Source organism: Xiphophorus couchianus, chromosome 10 (assembly GCF_001444195.1).
Source record: "Xiphophorus couchianus chromosome 10, X_couchianus-1.0, whole genome shotgun sequence".
Taxonomy (NCBI): domain Eukaryota; kingdom Metazoa; phylum Chordata; class Actinopteri; order Cyprinodontiformes; family Poeciliidae; genus Xiphophorus; species Xiphophorus couchianus.
Genome location: NC_040237.1, coordinates 15506585 through 15530466, shown reverse-complemented (window position 1 = coordinate 15530466; position 23882 = coordinate 15506585). Strand labels below are relative to the sequence as shown.

Sequence of the window (23882 nt, the reverse complement as noted above, 5' to 3'; positions counted from 1 at the left end):
GGAAGTGAACCAAATTTGGCATGACATTACAAAACCCCCAGAAATGATCAGAAAGCAAACATAAAGGAAATTAAATTACAAACAGGACAATGTTATTGGGTTTTTTATACTATCCAAAATTTACATAAAGAACCTGAAGTATATTTTCTACATAATGGGCTATCTTTTTGAAAGTTTAAAAAAATCATTGTCACATTAGAATAAAGTGCTGTATCCAAATACAATTACTGCTTGGCAGTAAAACCTACAAAGGAATAACCACACAATAATTTACCAAAAGTTAAAGTCTCAACCGAAAGCTAAAGGGCAAAAGCACAAGTTAATCTGAGACCGTTGGGTTTTAAAGGTCTAAATGGTGTGACAGTGGCAAAAGAAAAGGTCTGCAGAGGTCAGATATGTGTTGTGGAGTGAGCCAGAGTGGATAGCAGAAGGAGAAATTGATAGGACAGAGGATGAAGTTGGAATTTAATGGAATTAGTGTGGGGGGGGGGAAACCATCAGGGAAGGACAAATCGAAAACAGGCGACAGACAGGGGAAAAAGAAAAAAAAACCAGAAAAGAGGCTGAGTCTGACTCTGGGGAGCAGAGAATGTTGGAACAAGACAAAATGAAGCCGAGGATCAAAACAAACTAACAATGTTACATCACAGTGCTATTTTTTATTTTGTCTTATTTTTTGTCCTCGAAACTCCTGCTAATTAAATGGCTTCAACCCAAGTGGCCCATGAACGCGTAACCAAAGAACTTTGAGTCTGAAAGGAGTTTACTCAGATTTAGTTAGATTGCAAAAACACACATTTTATGCCAAATAGAAAGAGGGCTACTTCTTCATTAAAAGTCTTATAACGGATGAAAATAACTTTCCATATGATTTTATTCATCCGGTCATTTTTGCCTTTTAATATGCTTTTGTACTCCGGGGACCAGACTTAAAAAAGGACAAAAGGTGTTCAAAAATTAGAAACAATAATTCCAAAAAATAGTTAAAGCATCAAGTTTCAATAATAATAAAAAAATATGTCAAATAACAGATTTGGACCCAACTCAACTGAGTTTGAACACAAACAAAACTGACCTTCAAACAAAGTACAAATAACTATGAATGGAATTTAATAGGGGTGCAGTAACCTAGATCTGCCACACGAGGGAGGCACAACATCACAAAGAAACAAACAAATACAAAATTAGCTAAGGCAACATGAAACAAACAAAGCAAAACTACCTTTAACTTAGCACCATTAAACTAGCCCTAAATGTCAAGGTCGTGCGCCTTGAGCGTGACGTCCGAACGGATGTCAAAACCGCTGCCAAGGGACGGTCAGTTGGTACTACAGTAGTTTAGCATCGCTTTTGTTTAGATGATTTCTTGATTTTACAGTGCAACTCTCGCCTTATTTGGGGATTCGCAACAAACGATTTTTATTACAAGGTAGAAAGAAACTTCTACCGTTGCTGTTCCATGTCACCTAGATGTGCATCTCCATCGGTTGCTATAGTTTTTGGGTGATGACTTTCATATACTTCACACCTTTGTGATACTGAAGAGTCTAAAGTTTCACAGCTATCATCTGTGGAGTGTATAACAATTTTTGTATGACTATCTGTCTCACTTTCTGTTGCTTCTTATTTGCTTCTTGGAAAGAAACTTTTCCTCCTTTTTTTGTACAGAGAGCTGCCAAAACAGGAAGAAATGTCAAAGGAAGACATCGAAAATATTCAGTATCTTCTGTCAGGTGTCTGGACGTGGAGCGTCTCGGAGGGTTTTCTATGCACCGCTTCCTCTTCCAACTTCCAAACAATCTGAACAATGCACCTTAATTATTCTCTGGTTCTCAGCGGCATCCATCACCTCCACCGGTATTTACTCTCAAAGTGACGCCAAACAGACCGGAAGACACGTAGAAAGCCTTCGTAATGGTAGCAGGATGAAGTCCATCCCAAAACAAAACATTTCATCACAAATCTAATTTGTGATGGATCGGAGGGGCTCTACGGCACTGATGTATAATTTACAAGCGATGTAAATCTTGTGCAGGCTGCAGGTATTTAAGCGGAGCTTTAATTACGCGGAGCCCAACAGCTGCTCCCTGCCCCGCGAGCCATGAGTCGCCACGCCGCTTCCCTCAGATGAGTCACGTCCTCCGTGTGTTCATCTCTTGTTTCTCTCTCAACATTTGACTTTCCTACACTTCAGGAAAGTGTAGCTGGACGAACGTTAAATAAGCGAGGGGGGGGTGTTTTAACTTGTCATTTTAGCCTTCTAGGCCGAACGCATCGGCGATGACGCAGCCCATTTGGAGGACCGTAATTCCGCGACGCTGTCTGAAAATTTCCAACCATTTCTGGAAGGGGAGACTTTGCGCTTTCCGGCCAACAACGGGTTATTACGGTAATTTGAAATTAATCTGGGAGGCACGCTTTTAATAAATTAAGTAAATTGCGAAAATAACATACTAGACATTAAAAGTTCCGGTTGTTATGGATAGATGGGCAAATATATTTACTCACAGGACATGCGTACAATTGAAATAAGCAAAAATATTCAAGCGGAGATTTGAAACTTTGGGTTTAAAAGGTTCATTTCCGCCTGAAGCAGGTTTTTCCCCCCCACATGATTTTATTTTTTCATATTTCATCTGTGCGCTTGTTTAGAAGAAAAAAATACTGAATGCCAGCTACTGAAAACTGTGAACTACCAACTGAGCAATGAGGGTAATGTGTTCTTTTATAGATTCATTAATTTGGCAGACAGTTTTATGACTCAGAAGTCCCCATTGTGTCATCTGCCTTCCATTAAATTTTTTATTTTATTCCTTTTCATCAGCAAGCGTGGAGTTCAAGTACTGCAACTTTCTCTGCGGTTCACATCCACGACTGCACTGATTAAGCTTAATCGACTTTTATACTTTTAGATTTCGCCAGTCTCAGGCCAACCTGATCCCAGAGAGATGTATATCTCACGGACTTTGCCGTATACGCTCTTGATTTTAAGATGACCGTGATTCAGTTTCCACACAAAACGGAAAGAACAACAGACTGGGAACGCACCAGTCAGGTCTGCCTCTGGATCGTGACAGCGCTCCATAGAAACCCAAACAACGAGCAGCCAGGTCGACCAAAAACCCGTGACCGCCTCAGAGCCGAAAGGCGGCACTGATTAAGCTGAGGCCTTTTTTTCATTTAACATCGCTGTGAGTCTTTGGCTGATGCCTGAAGAACAAAGAAACGCCACCAGAGGAGCCAGCTGCAAGCCGTTTAAGGTTATGCAGCAGAAAGTGGGGCATGGAGACCTCCCTCCTCCGTCTCAATCTGCTAATCCCTGCCACTCGTTCAGAAGTTTGAGCAGAACGATGCATAGTAGTGTTGTTAGTGCTGCAGTTTTGTCATAAATGCAAAGTCATATTTAGTGTAAAAGTGTCATGAAATTCAGTGAATGTGTGCTCCGTTTCTTTGAATCTGAAATAACATCAAGTGCAGCCCAGGGTGGGAATGGTTTGGGATTTTTCAGATGTTGGTTTAGTTTTATTTCGTAGCGTCACCGCCAGGAGGGGTATGGAGTGCTGACGTAAACTGCTGGTGTTGGGGGGGGAAAAAAAATTAAAAATCTATTTCACATCAGTCAATAGATTCATAATTGCAAAATTTAAATCTAGAGCTTAAGTAGCTTAAGCAACGAAGCAATTTTTTATATAGGATATTTTGGGACTTCCAATGTATGTTTTATGATAACTGTTTTAATATCTCACTTGCTCAGGGACTACAAATGGAAATTAGCTTAAGCTAAATATGGTGCGAAGCACCTTTTATTAAAGTTTTTTTTTTACACATTGTTCCTGCTTTAAATGAACAAATAAAAAGAATTGAAGGCAGAGTGGCTGATTTTTCACAGTTTCAAAAATGTAGGACCAACTAATGTGACGGGATTAAGGGACTCACATAGCAAGGGGCTAGCAACTAGCAAACAGGCTTTTGTTAGCTTGTTTGCTAACAGCCCAGCATCTTGCAAGTTATTTTATTTTTTAAAGAAATGTATTCCATGAGGCCCAATAAGGACTTTATTTGTTGTAATTTTTAACATGAATGTTGAAGTTCATGCTGCCCTAGACAGGAAGTTGACATTGTTTGTGATTTTACCCATATCAGAAACTGCTATTGGTTAGCGGGTATAACTTCTGTTGGGTTTATTTTATTTTACTCACTGCTCAGTGTGACTGAAAGCCTTGGGTCAAATTTGACCAGTAAATGTCCAGTAATGGGATTTTGTCCTTTCAAAACCATTTCCCAGATGGTCTCACAAGTGGAACCATCAATTTTTCAAAATACATTTGTATAGTGGAGAAAACTGGTGACAGAACACACCTGTTTAGGAATCCATGCCCAAGAATCTGACTCTTGATTCCATTTGATCAGATCTTCAGTCGACACAGGTGCCAACTAGCCTCTGGCCAGGCCAGTAAAATATCTTTTATGTTTTCCTCTAACACCCAATGACCCAACAAGTCCTGAATGGCCGGAGCTCAGCAGGTTCCAGTAAAATTAGAAACGCTGTCACGAGATGCAGTTCTCCTGAGAGGAAAAAGACAACAAGTAAACTGTGATGACTTTTCTAAATGCAAAACCATTACTGATGGATTCGCTTCACATCTGTAACATCACCTTTTAATGACCACGATGAATTTGAAACCTAACCAGATGTTTCACAGCGTGCGAGGGAATACGAATGGCAAACAGCAAATGTCAGAGACTCCACTGAGGGTAGTGAGCAGAATAAAATTCACCTGCTGAAAAGCAGCAAACGCTGAGCTACAGGTCCTGACCTGCATAAAACACGCAAAGATGAATTAAGATGAATAACATTATGAATATGTTTTTCATCTCACTGGATTTCCGCTCAACAATGTGACAAAAAAGCGACATGTATTTTAACCCCAAAGACAAATATCCTCACTCTTTTTATCCTTTAGATAAAATAAAATAAGATAAAGTGTAACAAAACATACAATTCACAAGACGTGGCAATTTACAATTTGTCTGGGAAATCTAAAAATCCTGACTTTTCTGCTGTCAAAAATAGACTCAATTAAATATTGTGCTCTAATACACCTCACTTCTCTGTTCTTGTTTTTTAACTCATATTTTTGCATCTCACATTTAGCTGTGCTAGCTTAGCGCTGATGCAGATGCTAAATTTAGCTTCATCTGTGGCTAACAGTTAGCCAGTTGCTGCATTCACACTGCGCTAAAAATCACTTCTATCTTGTCTGTCACTTTGTTATTGGGTTTTTTTCCTACTGAGTTGCTAAAATATTGGCACATGTGAGATTTAAAAGCGTTGTCGGGCACCCTAACAGAAAGTTTCTGTTAGCCAACATTGTTAGCAGGGCAACTAAAGATTTACTTCCTCTGTTGTTTCAAAATAGGAACCTTAAACATACGGTTGCCTTAATATCTGTGGCTCATCATAATAAATTACTTTTACTTTATCTGATGTTTCACTAAACAGTGCTTTGTGAAACAGGCTTTGATTTGATAAGAAATATGCTATTTCTTCCCAGTAAAATATTTCTTCATTTTCCTTACTCTTAAAAAGCGACGCGTTTTTTTACTGTCTTGTTTCTGTAATAACAAGACAGTATTTTTTTTAATTAGATGTCTTGCAACGTCTTCAGAAGCAGCATTTTTACTTCTTGTGCTTTTGCTGAAAAATATTTTCATAGAAAATAAATAAATAAATAAATAACTACCATCTGACGTCACAGTGGAGACGGTGACCTGCTTGGTCTGCAGTTGATCCGCACATTTTTATTTTCAGATGACGGACTGAACAGAGCTGCATGATATGAGGAGGATATTATATTAAGCTTTAAAAACTTCTGTTTTTATATTCTGGCTTATCAAAAGAGAATACAAATGTAAAATCTTTCAAAACCGTGAATCGTTTTTTGATTTTAAGTGACCCTTATCTCATAAAATTCAAATAAAGCATGTAGAAATTTGTGCCTTTATGTGACAAACAGGGAGAAATTTAAATGAGCTGTGTGTGTGTGTGTATATGGAGAAGCCGCTGAACATCTGACCCATGAAAACGATCAGCGGCTTAAAAGCCCGAAGAAGTCGAACCTCCATAAATCTGGTTCACCTTTACGCCTCCGTCCTCCTCTTTACCTGCATTCAATAACTTCACTTAAAATAGCTGGACATAAACACCGGCGGCGGGCAGCAGCGCTGTTCCCCTGAGGACGCTCTGACCCAACGCCCTCTAAAACGAGGCTGAGCAGTATCCATCATGGCGACGGTTTAAAATATACAGTGGGGAAAAAAAACAACAACGCAGGTCATCAATCAAAACTGGACTTAGCTTCAGGTCAAAAACCAACCTGTCAGAAAATTGTTTTCTCCCGTCGGGATAAAATATTATTTTATAGCATAAAAGGTAAAAACGTCAGGAGGAATATTAATGTTCTTTAACTTTCTAGGATATACTGAAGACAAATTGTGTTTTAGTTGATATTTCAAGGACGGCTTGTGTAGCAGGTTTGGCCAGAAGTTTTGAGTTTTTGTTCTCTGATCTTTTGTTCTCAGAAATCTTTACAGATCGTCTCAAGAAATATCTTAGGAGCTACAAATATACACACTTTGTTGTTATGATCTGTTACAAGCATATTTAATACCCAGACACCAGCATCTGGCAGGGTTCCTGAGGAATCTTACCTAGCTTACTCCTCATCAGCAGAGGCCTTTACTTCATGAAAATTACTGGGTTTATGTTCTGAATCCTGGCCGTTTCAAACCCAATCAGTTAATTTCTGTCGAGTTCAAGCAAGGCGACTGTGATGGCCGGTCTGATGTCTTCCAGGGCTTCTTCTGAAGCCAGTTTCTTGGTGGACTTTGAGATATGTTTGGGCTGAGTGTCCTGTCTGAAGGTCCAAGCGTCGAATTCCTCGCAGGCAAGATGAAATTCTCCGTCGTAAATTCTTTATACTTATCTGAATCCCTCCCTCCTTAAAAAGTCTTAAATTAATGTATCTAAAATGAAGGCCTTAAAATTAAAATAAAAAGTTGGTCTTAAATACTTTAATCACAGGCCTTAAACTTTGTTGTGGCAGGACTATTTATTTTTGGTTTTGTTTGTTTTCTTGCGGGACTTTGCTGTCAGGCAAAAGTTTGAGTTGCGCACAGAGGTCTTTATTGCTAATATACCCCTGCTAGCTGGCTAGCTTTTATTTTCGCCTATTATGGGTAGGCGCACATTTATCAACATTTTTCTGGATGATCTTTGTCTTTGCCATTCGCTGGCTTCTGTTGCTAACCTGATGCTAAGTGAATTGTGTACAAAAAAAGCTTGGCACTATGGGGGTAAAAGCTACAGAGAGGCACAAACAGACCACAGAAATGTCTGCTATGACATGGCAGGGCTAAAACTCTCTAGAAAACTATTCATCTCTTCAAAGAACAGAGTCCACAACACCATTTTGCTTATTTACACAGCTGTGAGCAAACAGGAGCTGACCTTTATGGACCATAAGAGTTGGTAGCGGTGGACAACTTGGAGTTCAGACATGGAGTCAGTCAGAGTTTAGCATAAAATCTCAGCGGTTGTTATCACCAGTTCTTGCTACAGGTCTTTCTTGGTCAGTCGAAGGTTGTATCTGCCAATGGTAGCACAGCTAGTTACAAGGTTTAGGGGGCTATTACTTTTTTGCTTAGGAACAGGGTCATTTGGAAACTCTCTTTTATATTTTACTCAGGTTATGCGGTTAAGAAACAAAGAAATTGTAAGGAAGTAAAAACTTTTCTCTACACTGGCTAAACACCAGTCCTTTTGAAACCATCACTGGGTGAAATGCATCTCTTGTCAACACAAAGACCCTTGAATTTCAGTGACTTCAGTGGAAAATCCATGCCGACGGCCCGAGCAGGATATCGATCAAAGTGACTCCGCTGATAGAGTAGCTGATGAAAGCAGTGTAGACAGGTGAGCAGAATGATGGATTTGGGGTTTAGGGGCTGATCAGTGACATGATGTTTGACTGAGATAAAAACCAAAGTGCTGGGGTCGATGTGAGCTATTCAGTCAGGCGTGTGAGCATTAAGCTCCTTTCATGCCAACCTTTCCATTCACCGATGCTTAATGCATGTGTGGACTCAGTGGGCACCTTGGTGCTTTTCCCTGTCATAGCTGACAGCTAGACCCAGATGCATTTACACATCTCTCTGGTGCAGCATCATTCTGAATTGCTTTTAAAGCTCATGTGGCTTTAAAAGCTGGCTTCAGTTTGGACCTGTGCTATACTTTGGTATTTGGTACTTTGGTATTTGTACTTGGTATTTGTGAACTCTGTTACACAAATGCCAAAAAGACTCAATGAAGTTTGAGAATACAATTTGAAAAATGTTTGGTGGTATGAAAACCCTTGAAAGGCACTGTAGAACAATTTCACTCAACGTTGTCCATAAGACTATGAAGTCTTAATCAAATGGGCTCACAGCTCGGCTCCAACAAAGTTCTGCTTTGACTAATAACATATTTGTACCTCATTGGAAATAAATTGTGGCGGTCTGAGCGGTATAAAAGCTACACTGAGCTTCCTTTGATCAGCCTGCCTGTGGATATGACACTTATTACACTAATCATCAGGCTGTCTGTCAGCCTTCAGCCCCGTCTACTAAATCTGCTGTTTGGGAAGAGGAAAAACTCTGCTGCTTTAAATCACCAGGACATCAATACACTGAGCCAGAACATTCAAGAACAAGAGCTGATGAGCGAAGGCCACAGGCTGGCAGTTCTTGATGTTTGGTGGTAAAGAGGTCTATTTTGTCTATTTTCTACATTCAAACCAACTTGTTAATCAGACCATTTTGGAGAACCAGTGCAGCTCAAAAAATTAGAATATTGCATGAAAGTGCAATATTTTTTGTCAGTCATATCTGAAAGTGAAACTCATGGACACTGTTTTCCAACTACACCACTTCTGAAGGCAATCGGATGCACTATACATGTATTTCGGCATATTTTATCTTCCTTTCATTTCACATTTATGTTTTTACTTAAGTTTTGTGGTTGTGATGCCATACAATGAAATAAAATAAAAGATGAGGGGTATGAATACCTTTGCGCTGCAAAGTAGCAGCTAAAGAGTAAACAAAAATTCTCAACAGAGACAGAAAATAAGCTAACACACTAACTGGTGTGTTAGCTAGCATGTTAGCTGGCGTGTAGCTAACACACGTTTCCACAGTCACAACTAGAGCTGTAGAACTTTGAAGGGTTTCCCTCAGCCGGTGATATTCAATATAATTGGTGAAACAGCGGATGACAGACATACGAGGTGCTGACATGTCAACAAAAGCTAACTGGCTGAATGGTCCATTAATGTCACCTGCTGCGGTTATTTACCATAAAAACGCTTTGAATGTAAACAAAGTCTGACTGTCCTACGTGACTGAGCGAGGATTTAATCACCTGCTGTTAGCGCCTTTTGTGTCAATGCTTTGGAAAGATACCATCTTATCATTCACTGGCACAGGGAAAACAAGTTCTTTCCATTGCAGGGTGCCTTTCTCAGCAGACAGGTGTAGGAAATCTAAGACAGTAGCTATGTAATTCTGGTGTGTGTTCTGTTCATCTGATCATTGTGTTTGTATCCAGCATTTCTTGGAAATAGAAGTATGTCTTACAGCCACTAAGAAAATGACAACAGTCAGAAGGAATATTCCAATTTCAGTGTTTATGATTTTGCAATAAACCTTCACCTTCCCCCCGACCCCTGTTGGTCAAATTATAATGGTGAAGTTTACTGGGATTAAAAGGGGAAAAAATAATAAATAACACACTATTTAGTGTGTAGCTAACACACTAGCTTACTGTTTTTGGTGGGAAACTAACACACTAGTTTACTGTTTGGGAAACTAACAGCTTGGAAATCTGTAAATTGTTTTTCGATTAGCATGCTCTCTAAAAACTTTTTTTTTTTTAAATTAAAACAGGGTAAACATTGAAGGAACAAACAACTGTTTTCCTCAATTAATTTATCCATCCATTGCTTAAATCTTCCAGATGCTGTGTAGGTAATGTTTCTCCCACTAGCCCAGTGCTTCTCAGTTCCGGTCCTCAGCTCCCCCTGCCCCTCATGCATCTAAAACATGCAGAGCAGGGGGGACTGAGGCCTGGAATTGAGAAGCACTGCACTGCACTGGCCAAAGGCAAACTTTGCTGATGAACTTTATTTGTTCTACACAACAGAAAGGTTGTGTTTTTTTTTTTTTTTGCCAGACATGACTCATCCTGCCTGGATGCTTCAGTCAGCAGCAGCACCACATGAATGCACCGCTTGCTTGCAAAAGACACGTGCGTTCATTGTGGCAGGCAGCGTTCAAAATGCAGCCTCTCATGTTCAAAGGTTTGGAGGGCGTTAAGAAAAAGGCCGATGCAAATGATTTTTGCGTGCCAGTGGTTGAAGTTAGAATCGGCTCTGGTGAAATCTGCCTGTGGAGCTGCAACAGATGGTAACGTGTGTGTGCAACGCTAATGATTTGGGTTTCGTCTACACAGTCAAACTCCAGTGACTTCAGCTGCACTCAACTCACTAGAGATGGAAGTTTGAATCTGTCTTAAGGCTCTTTGCTAACTGATGAATAAGACTGCTGTGTTGTTGGGGGCAGTCAGCTCTTGCAGGGTTTTCACTGCTAAGTGATGAAAAAGCATTTTGTTTCCCCAATAACTTGATTCATAGTTAAAGGAGATACTAAAATATTTTACTAATATTTTGTAGTTGGCGATATTTTCCCTTCGTCTTTTGGACAGCAAAATGTTGTCTTGATTGTTAATGAAGCAGTATTAGGAGTACACAATATGTACTTGGAATTTTATTGTAATATTTTGTGTTACAATTACAACACTAAAAATTATATTAAAAAAAAGATTTTTTTTAAAAATATATTTGTAACTGCATGGCAAAAATATAGTTCTCAAAAAAAAAAACATTCTCACTAGACTACTTTAGGACACCACTTACTTTAAAGAAGCAAACTGCACACAGAAATTGCATTTAATCATGTTTTCAAATTTACTGATATTTATTCATGCTTTAATAGAACAAATAGGGAAGAAAATAGTAAAAAATAAAATTTACAATAATTTGATATTTAATCCAAAATTCTTATTGCGATAAGAAATTTTTCACAATAAATGATGAACATTACCATAAATGACCACCCCTTGGCAATATTATGTATTTTCCAGGCATTTTATAGCACCATCAAGAAAGATGTTTCAGTATTTGGAGGCATGGCTGACACGGACTTCCTCCAGCTGCCATTGCTAAAGCTACAGGGAGGCTACAGTTCTAAAACAGTGCAACGTCACTGTTCACAACTTCTGCTGTCCACTCACTGACCTGGTAGAAATTCTATTCACGTTTGTATTTGTGTGGGTGAAGCACATCGTAGCTTATGCATGCGTACAGTATCTCATATAGCACTCTGGCATTACAGCAGGGAGCCATCCCAGAGAACAGAGAGCTGACTGCAAAGACAACACGGAGAAGAAGAAGTCAGCGCCGTCAGATACTGACTATAAGTACGTAGATTGGGTGGGGGAAGAGTGTTTTCTGCAGTGCTGCAAATCTAAAGTAAAGCACTTTTTTTTTTTCTCCAGTTAAATCCTCAATGCAAAAACTGGCAAAATACAGGTTGAAATTATGCTGCACACTGCAAGCATAACCAAAGTGATTTATTTGCTGTGCTTCGGAAGATTATACACATTATCTCGTTTGAAGTAAAAAGCCTTCAGACGCAGGAAAAACAATAACGGCTCTCGCTGTGCGTCGCAGCCGGCGCCAGATTTATTTATTTTTTCTGCTTAAATAAGGGAATAAATTCACTGAAGTGTGCGGCGATATGAGAAATAATGACTGGGATATATATATACAGCTCTGGGGGAAAAAATGAAGAGACCACTTAGAATGATCAGTTTCTCTGACTTCACTTTTTATAGGTATATGTTTAACTAAAAAGAACATTGTTCTTTTATGCTATGAACTACTGACAACACGTCTCTGAAATTCCAAGCAAAGATTTAGTATTTATTTGCAGAAAATGAGAAATGGTCAAAAATAACCAAAAGGATGCAATGCTTTCAGACCTCAAAGAATGCAAAGAAAACAGGTTCATATTCATATAGAAACAACAATACTAATGTTTTAACTCAGGAAGAGTTCAGAAATAAATATTTGGTGGAATAACCAGGAGGTTTTCAATGGGGGTCAGTGTAGCCCTTTTTTTTTTGACCTAGTTGCAGCCCTGTTTTGTCTTATTTGTTGTCTTGATAACAGAATTTGAAGCTGAATAATGTCATCCTAACTGGTTCAAAACAGTTTAGCCACATTTAAAAGCTGCAGTATGTAACTTATGTTACAGTGTGTTACACTGTCATGACAACGATCATTTTAACAAATATGTAAAAAACTTTTTTAATGTAAAAGATAAATAATGCAGCTTTAGCGAGAAAATGCAAAGTTGTTTGTCTTTTTATACTTTATACATAGTTTTAACTATAAATATATGATCAGGAAGACGAGAAGATGTCATTCTAAAAAAAAATCTTTTTTTTCATTTCTCTGTCCTGGACTTATTCACACATCATTTTGGACTATTAAATCAAACCCATTAACGATAAGCGCCAATGCTCGATAAAGTCCCGCTCCTTTATTACTCTCAGCTCAGAACCATTTTAGACGCTTGTTCTGGACACCCAATCACCTATTCAAAGTTAGAGCTGCCTTGTGTAACCATGGTTACGCAGGCAGAAAGACATTTGAAATACAATATGCGATAATTTCACATCGGTGCCTGGAGTTTCATGACAGAAATACTCTGACAACCTGCTGAACAAACGCCATTTAAGAGAAATGACAATAAGATTTTATTTAAAAAAAGAAGGTACAGTATATATGTAATAGAAACACAAAAATTATTATTCAGCTATCCTTACTCTGCCATGTCAGCCACAGTTAATACTTGGACTACATCAGCTATTACTGACTCATTCCCCTGACTTGCTGCGGTATTAGCTGACCAAATTTGCTTGGCGGAGAGAAGGTCGCGCTAAGCTCTGCTTTGATCAAGCAAGACATGTAATATTCATAAGCTCTGTATAATTGCTGGTTAAATTGTCCTCCATCGCCAAGTGGGACTATTCTGGGATTTAAAGATCTGCAGAGGTTTTAACCAGACCTGTGAAACCCAAAGTGTTTGCTAACGGTAAGTTATTTATAATTCCATTAACAGTCTACCAGCTGTACGTCCAGCTCAGCAATTCACAAAAAAGAAAGTATTTTCTCATGTACAGGCTTAAGGTTGTGTACTTCAATACAAAATTAAACTGACTGATACAATAAATATCTTCAGGGGCATCAAAGCAATTGGGGATGGATCCAAAAACGCATCGTAGGTTTAAAATTTGAGCTTATCAAAACTTTACAAACCATTCTGTTCTTTTCATAATTATTTGCGCTGCTGTGTATTACATTCAATCCAAAGCAAGTCGACTCTTTAAATTAAATAAAAATACTGTGGAAAAGTACAGATAAAAAACAAAAAAAGTTTTTCAATTAAATAAATGAAAGTCATAAATTACTCACACGCAGTGATCTATTATGCAATAAAAGGTCAAATTTTAATTTTTCATTTTCTGAACTGGTGCTACAATTTATGATATTATTGGTTATATTTTTATTTTACTGAGAGGCCTTCTTGTATTATTGTGTCCCAATGAAACAAGGAAGCTATGAATTACAGATTAAAATTTCTTCCACACCCTGATCAATTTACCAGGTTGAATAAAAACAACATAAATAATTCAGACACGCGTATTTTTGTAAGAATAGGAAGGGCGTTCAATGAGTGTTGAACTGATTGTATATTCTGCCGCCGTGTTACACGTGTCATCTGCCATCGTAGATAGAAAAAAAAAGTAAATTTTAGTAAAAAAAAACAAAAAACTGTAACATTTTGAAATGAATCCCAAAAGTCTTCCAGAAAAACAACTTGGAAACTTCTGAGCTCCAAAAGTCTACTTTTTTTTTTTTTTTGAGAATCTAAAAAACTCAAAAAAGTTTAGATCAATCTCAGAAATGTTCTCAAAAAAATGTGGGAATTTCCAAGATCAACTTTTGAGACTCAGAACATTTCAGAAAGTCATTTTTAACAAGCTGGGCAAATTTCAAAGTTTTTTTTTTTTAATTTCTGAGATTAAGCTCATAATTTATGAGTTTTTTTATGGAAATTTACTCCTCCAATGGCCCCAATACACCGTAATATATAACAGCTTTGATTATCCATGAGGGGGAAAAAATGTAGGTGGAGGTTTTTAATTCATTTCCACACTTTTGGTCAAACATACTACATTTTGGCACCTGTCACATGGTTACTTGTAGCAGTCTTACCACTGAGCTTTAAAGCTGAACCAAAAGTTAAAAATACCAGCTTTAGTCAGAATTTCTAACTTCAGCTAGAACTGTGAAGCAAAGTTATACTAGTCAAACTAAATAAAGCTGGGTTTTTTTTTTTACGTGATGTGTCAAAGTCTAAGTGACTGAGTTTGGAATCCTTAATCATTTGATGTGATCTCATTATAGACACGGATCTCTTTGTTAATACTGTTATTTCCTGCTTTCAGAACTGATTCCAGGATTTTATACACCACACACACACCCCCACGCACCCACACACACACACACACACACGCTGAGTGCCAATTAGCTGCTCTATCGCCCACTCAGCAGAGGCACTCTGGAACAGGAGATTTACAAAAAAACTGGAGGGAAATGGCTGTACATATTCGGCTGCAAGGACTCAAAATCATTAGTCTCCAAACACCGTGTCCATTTGGCCTCAGGAAAAGATTTTAAATTTTTATTTTGACACATTTTCACCCACACCTTTAGACTGCACTGTCTCAGATATGGATGAGCTGAACATAAAATATATTCTTGGATGTGTGGTATGATGAGATTGGTACTAACCCACGACACCAAAACAGGATGAACTTACCTGCTACTTAGGATGATCAGGGTTTAGGGTTAGGGGAAGAGGAGAGCATTAGTGTTTGTATCAGTTTATTTTTTTTAAATACATTGAAGGTAGGTCTAGTCAGTTGATCACTCAACCTGTTTTACTGGAAAGTTTTGATCGGCTTTCATTTGACGTGCTGGTTTAGAGTTTGGGGTCGTTTGGATTCATTTTGTATTCTTGATCACGTTTTGCTTCTGTCATTGTTTCACCTTCCTAATTCTTTTGTGCTTGGTGTATAGTCTTTCCTGCATTTCCCTTGTGCTTTCTCGTTATTCGACATTTTTCTCTCAGTGAATCAGCCCATGCTCTCTCACAGCTGTTCGTTATTCAATTAATCAGACACACCTGTTCATCATTCCAGTAATCACTTTTCCCATAATTTATTTCCCCGGGTAGTTCTTTGTCTTTGTCGGATCCCACTGTTGCTGTTTCTGTAGTGTGATTACAACTGCAATAGCATTTTAAATGTCAAAAGCAGCTCAGTCAACACAGGCTTTGCAATGCGATATTTCTAATTTTGGAAAGGCGTCGGGAAACGGACGCTGCAAGCTGAATGCGACGGGATGTTCCGTCTCCCTTGACCCACAACATGCCGGCGGCAGCATCGCAAAAACCAAAACCGGCGGATCAGGTACGATTTCAGCACATGCAGTAGCAGCGCTAGCTACACTAATGGACTCATTTTTAACATAATGACCAGCAAAGGTGGCCCATGAAGTGCTAAAACATGTACATTTCTTGCGGTTGGTTTGGATCGAGGTCGGTCTGCATTTACACCCGAAGCGAACCGTACCAGAGTTCGTTTCAAAGCGGACCGAGACAACCTCAAGAGGTCCAGTTGTTTGGTCTGCACCAGGGGTCACTTGAGCGTATTCCGCTGTACAAAAGATCTGAACCGATGGAGGAAACAAATTCTGGTCCCTTAAATGTAAGAGGTATTACTACAACCTCAGCTTGGTTACGATTCCTCAAATTAAAGTGAAAGGAAAGTGAAGGCAGACCATTTCTACTCTTTTGTGGCCAGCCCAGTAGACATGCTAGTCCATCCTCAGCGACATTAACGCTGCTTCGCTGCAAAAGGTAGAAAACACAATTGGTTGAAGGTGACCACGCAGAAAAACTGTGAAAAGATTTTGGTGGGGTTTTTTTTTTATTCTAATCTTCTAATCCATCTATTTTCCCCAAAACACAATAGCAAAATGCAGCCATCCGACATAACAGTGTCTACAACCTTTTCTCCCTTATCACACTTCTTTGTCCATCCACAGGTTTGTCAACAGATATGAGCTGAACCAATTACTGGGAAATACATTTGGCCCTTTTCCACTTGCAGTGACCCAAAGACCCCACTGATAAATGTCTAATCAGCTGCAGACTGAGCTGTCAAAGGCAGCAGTACGATACACTGAATACGTCTCTTACATCTTCACAGTGCGGGGAGGAAATGTTGCATTAAATGCTAAATCAATCCAAAACTATTCGTCTAAACTCTGTCTATAAGTCCTGTACTTTCCTCATTAAGTGAACTTGCATCCCCGGTTTCCTCTCCATTTGTCTTCACTCCCACATGCCCATACATGTGGAGTCGGTAGAGGTAGTGGGTCAGCTTGGAAAATAACTAATCATGAATATGATAATAACAGCGGGAAAGAAGTCGGGGTCCATCCATCACGCATGCATCTGTGTCACTTTGGCGAGTCAAGCCGGGGAGCGGCGTTAAATCACGGCGGCCATAGAAAGGACACATTTTAATTGGAGTGTGAATGTCTGAAATTGCTCTGCCCGGTGGCTCGGCAAGACCGCGCCGTAAATGAAAATGTTATATTGCTCTGAGATTAGCTGGGAATGAGGCAGGAGAGCAGAGGGTGGGCGGTGTCTTACTCTAAATAAAACGTCTTAATGATCTGCCTTCGTTCGCCGGGAGTCCGTTTGAATTAGATTCCAACTTTCCTGCTGTATTTGAAGTAAATGAGAAGCAGAACTTTCCCCAAAAAACATGACTTTCAATTTTGTTTAGAAGCTACAAACGGAGCTGCGGCTACATTCTGTACAAAAAGCAAAAGCTTGTCGATGAAAGAATAAGCGATTAACACCCCTAACACACACATAGGTCTGTCACAATCACTAATTTTGCGATAGTTATTGCGATAAACAATAATATTGTTCTTTTTGAGACCAATTTCAAGTAGTGTATTGATAATGGCATAGCAATATACTGTAAGTTCATTCTCTCTAAGATTTCTAAAGTTAAATTTTATAACAAATCCTTAACACTGGACCTATCCAAAATAATAACAACCAAAAACAATAAATAAAAACAGGAAATTAAAACGACACCCAACCAAAACCACAAATAAAATGGATTATGAAGTCTCTGTCATCAAAATTGCCAATTTCACTTTCATTTATCATGTGATTAAACGATTACCTGCTCATTGCGCCAGGCTTTACACACGTGACGTCTACGCTTCATTTTTAGCGTATAACAGAAAGTTATACGAGCCTTTGATTAAATTTGATTGATTTAACTTTGAAGAATTGATTATTTGCGCCACATTTTAATCCTTCTAGTATGACATTATTCCCTGCTGCACATATACATAAATCAAAGATGAACAATAATGTATTTCTACTGCTTTCCATAGAATACCCATAGTGACAACATTGGCAGTCAATATTTAGTGCATATTACATGATTTACTTCCTTCCGTATAGTTGATTCTACCTTTAGTTTTCCTGTTACTATTGTTACTGTTGCTTTGGTTGCTAAAAGAAAAACCCCATTTGTTTGTGGACAGAACATCTCAGAGACATTTCACAAAATGTGACTCAGATCAGTTGTGGCAGACTGGACGATGACTACTTGTAAAGTCCTTAAAGTAAAGAAGCTACTGGCCAAAATATTACAGAATATTTAGAATTTTACACTAAACAAAGCTTTACCTACTAAAGCTTAGCTTAGTTAGAACTCAATATAATGTGACGGCCAGATAATTGCAGGTGCCAAGAAAGACTCAATAAATGTTTTGGTTTTTTTCTGTTCTTGGTGTCTGTGATTGATACCCGTTGGACCTTTGCCACATTTTCTCACATTAAGACCCAAGTTTTCTATTGTGCTTTTATGTGACAGACCAACATAAAGCAAATGATGTCTTTCATTTGATTTAAAAGAAAATGAAGACACTTGACATTTCGCATGTCTGGTTTGCATTCAAAGTCTATGTGGAGGCGCGTCAAAATAGTTCTAGCTGTTGTTTGTCGTTGCCGCGTCGTTGGGCACTCTAGACGCGTCAAACGGTTCAAATTGTGCCGCACCAGACGCGTGAAACGCACCATGACGGGCCTTCGATGCGCCTCCACATAGATTGTGAATATAAACCAGATGCACCGGACGCTCAAAACGCGTTTAGTGTGAACGCACCATAAGCCAGACTGAGCTGTAGAAAGGTGTGGAGCAAAGCCTGTGTTAAGATGGCCCAGTCAAAGTCCAGACCGAATTCTAACTGGGTATCCGTGATTTAAAGAAATGCTGTTCACCGATACAGCTGAACGATACCACTGAACAATGTATAACTATATAAGTATTTCATGTCTACCAATAACTATTGATTAGTTTTTGTTTGAAATATATGATTTTTATTTTGTAAGCAGTTTTGCAGTGCGGTGACGAAACTTCAAACTGCTCAACAGGCTGTTGCTAGGTAACCAATGAGCGTGTCACGCAGCCAACTAGCTCTCCGTGAGAGACTGAGGGGGTTTTCCTCTGCCTACATCTCCCAGAATGCTGTGCGGTTCCGGATTGGAGTTCAGTGAAATTCTTGAATATTCTACCAGATGTATTAAATATGGATATTGATCACGTATCTACCGCAGTATATATCGTTACTGATTTATTGTGCAGCAACATTCACAGATGTTCTCCATCCAGTCTGACTGAGTTGAGCATCGGTCAGAATTTCAGTCTCTAAATTTCCAAATTATATCAATTCATGAATATGTTAATACAGAGAATGACAGGCCTGTTGCACTGCTTCAGATAAATGACACGCCTGGCTCAGCGATTAACTTCATGTTAGGGTCACGAGCGAAGAGGCAGGGATGCATAATTCCCTGTTGAGATGGATAATTGCTCAGGATTATCATTTTGTCGTGATTTGCCCGTCACCGTACAGCAGCCGGATACTGTTGATGAATGATTAGTTATTAAATGTGATGCACAATGAAAATGAAATAGCCATTGGGAACACTAAGGTGTTCATTATACAAATAACATCATCCCCAGTCCAGGGAATCAAGTATTTCTTCCCGGTGTAAGACTTATTATATCATATTATGATAACCGTGTAGGTATTAGATGCTGGTAGTAAAATGCATGAACAAACAGTCCAAGTAATCTTCGTCATGCGAGGCGTCTCAAAATCAACACGAATTAAAATCGTATTCAAATGGAAAATATAAGGTGCGACATAAAGTATTTAGCTTTTATCAGCCATGTTATTGCTTTTAATTTCATTAATAGTGAACAGAACTTGTAAACATCCGGTGACGTCTACAAAGGAGGAGATACATTGAATTGGAGCAGATTTTAAGTTTGTAAGGTTTGTTGAAAATGCGCAGAGGCCGACGTTCTACATAGGACCAGTGAGATGAAAATGAGGTTCTGTAAGTGAAACCTGGAATTTGAGGAAGAGAATGTAAGACTGGGTTCTTAGTGGGGGCAGAATTCGAGCACCAGGAGGCGGGTTGGTACATTTTCAATTATTTAAGGGTTTTTGACTAACATTATTAGGCACCGACTACAACTCTGATGCATGTTTTCGTCTTTGACGGACAAAGGAAAACTCACCAAGTTTATAAAGGTCTGGTTCTGAAAGTTTAAGTTGTGTTTGAACTTCACTTGTCCTTACAAAAGAAGAAAGCAGCGGCTCTAAAAACGTCACGGTGAACCGTCGCGTTATCCTGCCTTCTTCTCTCTACTTTCCACTGAACTTCTGAACCCTACATCTGCAGTGTGTGATGGAATCCCATGTGTGAAGCCGATGAGTCACACAACCTGACATATGCGATGACGGCCGCTGTCAAGCTTTCCAAACGCCAGCTGGATGAGTGACAGAAGCTATAGATGTTGGTGTAGGGAGGTTTAGTCCATCTGAACTGCAGATTCTACTAACTGGGTTCAGCTAAGAATATCTGGCTGCTCACTTTAAAGCTTTCCTTTGAGTCCTTTGCTGAGATCAACTCAGATTTAGTTGGGTTTTTTTCCACCTCTGCTGGCTGTTTTTTAAAGCTACGATTAACGTAATAAATGCCAGAAGCATTTATTAACAAAAATTGGTAATTTAAATCAAAATTACAAAATTGGAGCACCACCTAGTAAACAGGGAATAAAAGCTAGATAGTTTTCAGCTCTTCTGTCACATCCAAAAAAGTCCCTAGTAGGGGTTGCTTCAGTCTTTGCCTGATTAGGTTTTGACACAGAGCAAGAGGAAAGTATTCACAGCGCTTCACTTTTTCCGAATCATATTATGTTAAGCAAATTGTATTAATGTGCTTCCTCAAAATTCTACACTTCAACACCCAGTTATGACAACGTTGAACAATGTTTGAGTGTTTTGCAAGTTTGTTAAAAGTAGAAATAACAAAAAGAATCTAATTTATTCCCAATCTTTGCTTCATACTTTACTGATTAAGCAAAAGTTTCCACTCATCATCCTTTGAGATATTTCTACAACTTTGAATCATATGTTGAGTTTCATTTCCATATCCTTCACTGCGAAGCAGGGTCTATAAAAATACATATTTACACTGGACTGAGATATTACTTTATATCTTTGTATGAGTTGTTTCATGTTTTATTCATGCAAATTTTTGGTGCTGTTCTATGAGTATCTGGAACATTTTTTTGTTTGTGAATTTTGGATAATCTTAATTATCCAAAAACTTGTTTGGCCTCGTTTCCAACTTTAAGGACTTTTTTCTAGGTTAGTGAAATAAGAGAATTTGTTGATATATCTTCGACTCAACCCTATTTAGGACAATTAAACCCACATTTTTCTAGTTAGTGCACCTAACTAGAAAGACAGCAAAGGGTAGAAGCTATTTTTGTATGCAGCAGTTTAGTTTTCCAGTTCCTGGTTTCCAATTTAGCTACATTTCCTAACTGTTGAATGTTTTTGAGTGTTTCTAAAATCAATGTCTTACAAACAAGAATCTGCAAAGCGTTGGTAATCGCTGCAGTGTTTGCACAAAACAACAGGTTTGTTCTGAGGATGCAGTCCAAGTCAAACGGGCTCAGCGATGCCGTTTCCACTGGTTACCACCAACAAATGAGAAATGAAGGCAATTAAAAGTCTGTAAAAAGCATGGAATGTTCTAGTTCTACAAAAAATAAGGGCTAAAAATGTTAAGAGTGGAAAAACAATGATACTTTTATGGAGGACAGGTGTGTTAAAAACCTATCACTGATCTGTATGTGTATTAACTAGCTAATTGAAATCAACTAAATGAAACTTAATTCAGCGGAAATAAAGAACCACAATTAACACCAACATTTATGGTTTTCTGTCACATCCATAAATGTCCCTAGCAGGGGTTGCAGGGATTTTGTAACAATTTAACCAAAAAAAACAACAACAAAAAAACATTCATCAGGACCGCACATACTTACCCTGTTGGCAGTCGTGTCAGGGCGGTGATTCGAGATCTAATGGGGCTGATTAAATGGGTGGTGGCTTGACGTCAAGCTGCCATTACAGACCGTGTCTTTTAAATGCTTGTCTGTGGAAGGAGGAGAACAACAAAGTCAGGGACCAAACAAACCATCAGTGCTCGCCGAGCTCCAACAGATGCAATAATTAGTGTTGCAAATGAGCAAAACACGATAAAAATAGAGCAGGATGAGAAAAGGTTGAAACACGAACAATCTACATCAAGGAAGCAGTTAAAGTTTAACTTGGGGGGGAAAACAAACCTAACGTCTTATATTTAAATTTCATTGTTTATACTGACAAGCTGAGATTTTACAGCTTACTCTCAGAAATGTCCCCAGAAAACCTTACTGGTGATTTCTAAAGAAAGAACCTAAGAAGCTAAAGATAGCAAGTGTTGAAAACAATAATTTCATCGAAACAAATAATCTCCGAACGCACATCTGCCATAAAACACCATAAAATCTAAAAAAGATGTCGTACTTGACGAGGTGTAAGCATGTGAACAGTGGAGATCGGGATGGAAACTGGAAAACTGGGCGCTGTATGTAGTGGAAGGCACAATGCTTAAGGCGATGCTGGGAATTCACAAAGCCAGCCAGAGGCAAACTAAAAGAGGGGAAGAAAACAAGTTTTTTGAAAAGAGAAACTAAATAAACACCAAAATAAGGACAAAAAACTGCATTTTTGAAAATATATACATATATATACAAAAATTGAGACGGGACAATAATAGTGACCCAAGCACACCTCCAGCTGGAACAGCAGTAATCTGTGAGTTTAGTTTGGGCTTTGACATTGAAGAGGAAACTCTGGTCACCGACTTTAAAACTGTCACCGTAGGAACAAAATATCTATTGCTTAACTTGGTTATATTGCATAATATTGATCATTTTTATGTTATTAGAAATGACGGGGTTTATTTCAAATATATAGTGAAATAAAATGTGTTCAGGCCAACAACCCCCCAAAAAACTGCAGTCTGAGCAAAGATCGGATGGCTTGTCTCCAAGCATCGCTGCGTGTCAGGATGGCCCAGTAATACCCAAACTTAAATCCAATCGATCATTTTCAAGACTTGGAAAAATGACTTTCATAGACGATGTGCATCAAATCTGCCTGACCTTCGGTTTATTAAGCGGAGAATGAAAATGCCAGTCTCTAGATGCCAGAAACAACTCGGCTATTCATTTTAGCTAAAAGCAAATCTACAAACTATTGACTCTGGCAGCTGAATACAGATGAACGCCGTGCTTTTCAGATTTTCGTTTATAAAAGACTTCCTGTTGGTTGATCACACAAAATCCAATAAAAAAAAAGATCATTGAAGTTTGTGGGTGTGAAATGGATCAAGGAGTCTGAGTACATTTGCATTTTATTGTGTGTTTTTATGATGTAAAGCACTTCGAACTGCCCTGTTGCTGAAATGTGCCATGCAAGTAAACTTGATTGATTGATTGATTGATTGATTGATTGATTGAGTGCATGTCAACCTATGTAAAAGAAACAGGTCAGAAGAAAGACCTGATCTTACCTTAAAGAATCAGTGATAGCATTTTTTTGTACAGTTCACAGCTTACATTAGTCAACTAAATATATTTGCGCTTCTTCATTGTAAAAACTCTGTTGGTCTGAAGTGACAATACAATCTCTGTTGTCCTGTTGCATTGAGAAACGCAATACATACATGTCATTGCTAGTTTTTGTTGCTGCATGCGATCATATGAACAACACTTAAAAGATCTTCTGATATCAAATGAATTGATTAAAATGAACCAGTGGCAACTTCCAGGGTCTTTGGGAGAGACGTTGTGGAAGAACGAAATGAAGAGATGGAGGTGGGGGGGGGGGGGGGGGGGGGGGGGCGGTGGGTGGAAAAAACCCGGCATCGTCTCAACCATTCTTCTTCTTCACAGCTGTGAAGTGCTTGCAAGTGGGTCCTCACTTCAAAGGAAAACATATCCCACACACCAGTCGGGCCCTGATTATATTCCCCCGTCATGCGCCAACAGAGGCACACGGAGAGCGGCAAGACGCTCGCCGTGTGTCGCTGTCCCCGCACTTAAAGCCACCATTTGTTTTCCTCATTTCGCCTCCCTGCAT

At 38.8% G+C, this 23882-nt stretch overlaps 1 long non-coding RNA gene across 1 annotated transcript; it reads right to left on the bottom strand.

Annotated features, from left to right (window-relative positions):
- Positions 1-4113: 4113 nt before the first annotated feature.
- Positions 4114-22452, bottom strand: LOC114151787 (uncharacterized). The gene is made up of 4 exons (XR_003597008.1): positions 22263-22452; positions 21740-21849; positions 4657-4817; positions 4114-4566 (listed from the first exon to the last, which is right to left on the bottom strand). It is a non-coding gene; the product is annotated as an uncharacterized LOC114151787 (long non-coding RNA).
- Between the last annotated feature and the right edge of the window lie 1430 nt (positions 22453-23882).